The sequence below is a fragment of the Nestor notabilis genome, unplaced genomic scaffold (genome assembly GCF_000696875.1).
Source record: "Nestor notabilis isolate BGI_N333 unplaced genomic scaffold, ASM69687v1 scaffold11752, whole genome shotgun sequence".
Lineage (NCBI taxonomy): Eukaryota > Metazoa > Chordata > Aves > Psittaciformes > Psittacidae > Nestor > Nestor notabilis.
In genome coordinates, this window is record NW_009919724.1 from 42,643 (window position 1) to 44,821 (window position 2,179).

Sequence of the window (2,179 nt, forward strand, 5' to 3'; positions counted from 1 at the left end):
AACGTATTGCACAAGGAGCATATGAGACAGAGTTGATTGCAAGTGCATCCATTACATGACCAGAAAAGTACTATGCATCAGTAAGAGGACGAAGTAATACGAAATTAAACCATTGATTTACATGTACCTGCTCTGAACGCAATCCTTTCTTTATGGATATTTTAGATTTTGTTGTTACTAACCAGGTCACAGAAAGAAATGAATATGTAACCAGTGGAACTAAACACCCTCTAAATAGGTTAGCACCCCGTTTTGGGCCAAAGTTTAAGTGCTAGAAATTATTCTGGAAAATGAGCAACAGAGAAATCAAATTTTAAAAAGGGGCAGGCCGTACGACAAAGTAATGGCTGTATTGAGCAAGACCCAAAACTCCATGTTCATTCAAATACCCTCTCACCAACAGTGGCCGATAATAGATACCAACTGAAGCATGTAAGAACACAGTAAACATGAAATAATACTTCCCCAGAACACTCCCTGAGCCCACAACAGTTTGCAGAAGCAGGATTTCCTGAACAAGAATAGGTATTTGCCTTTGATGATTCTTCTTCCATGCAACAGCAGTTTCCCTCTGCACTGATGTAATGTTTAGCCTCCTTAAATTCCTGAGGCAAGAAATTCTATAGCTTAATTACATGTTCTTTCGAGAACCACCTCCTTTTGTCTGTTTTCAATTCATCAATGCTATTTCATTAGATACCTCTTAGTGTGTGTGCACTAAAAAAAGATAGTGAATAAACACCCCCTGTTTATGTCCCATTGATCTGCCGCACACTTTACAGGATTCTGTGACACCACTTCTTGGTCACCTTTTCTACAATAATGAATTCATGCTGCTGTTCTTACAGATAATTGCTACAGATTTGCTCTTCCTTAAAACTATGTTCTTTTTGAGATGATGACAGGGATAGGAGTGATCAGGGCAGAACTACATAAGATAATTCGAGTATAATCATTATTCTCCCTTTCATTCCTAACTATTTCTAGTGGCAATAGTCAGATTTGAGCTCACTTTTTTTAGATGAGAAGGCAAGTTTGCTCCTCTCCACCTCCAAATACATCACATGAAGCAATTTATGAGAAATTTCATCTGCCAATTTAACAACATTGCTCAGCAACCGGACAAGTCCATGTGCAGTGGTCTGCCTTTGCATCAGCTACCCATCAGTAAAGGCTATGAGCTCACTTTTATTCTGTATCTTTTATGAACTTGAATATTCTCCATTAATATAACCCTGGAGAATTGTTACCCTGCACCCCTCTACTATATTTACTCCAATTGTCCCTTTCTTGTATTTTAGTTATTAATGTAACTACATAAAGTCCTCTTCCCCTATCCTACGGCTGCTTAGTTTCTTCAAAATTCTCTGATGGGGGCTGTTGTCAAATGCCTGTTGGACATCCAAGTAAACTATTTCTGTCAGATCTTACTTATTCATGCCCTTGCCTTCAAAAAAACCTCCAGTGAATTTGCAAAACCTGACATCCCTTCACAGCAGGCTCTTAACTCTTCCTCAATACATCATGTTTATCCATGTCATCTTCATTATTATTTTGAGTGATTTACTTGGAACAGATGTCAGGCTTACTGATCGGTAGTTTCCCAGATCTCTCCCTACGCCTTTTTTTTTTTTAAAACAAAAATAAAATCAAATCAGTGTCACATATAAATTAAGACATAGATCAGACAGAAATGATTTTATATCTTAACTAGATGTTGCATTTGTTGCTTACTTTCTCTGGTACAGTAATCCTTGCTTACTTGCCATTTGTAAAGCCATACTTCTTCCACGTGCAAAAGCAAGCCTCCCTAAAGAGATGCAAGTAGGGTTTGTTTTATTTCCTTAGAAGGTTTAAGCAGTGTCTTTGGGAAGATCAGTAAACGATAAAGATTTACCGTAAGAGTAATACTACAAGTATTTAGTTGTAGCAAAAAAACTCTCGTATCTTTCCAGTCAGTTGCATATATATATATATATATATATATGCTCTTGTGCAGTAGTAGCCATTCAACTATTTTATAGCTGTCCTGATCACCAGAAAACATTCATTTGCAAATGAGATAGTATTCAAAGGGAAGTATAAGTTCTAACACCTTGCTAGATGACTGGAATTGATAACTTCTGTGGAAATTACAACCAATGAGCAGACAAATTGAGACATGGACTAAATCAAGCCA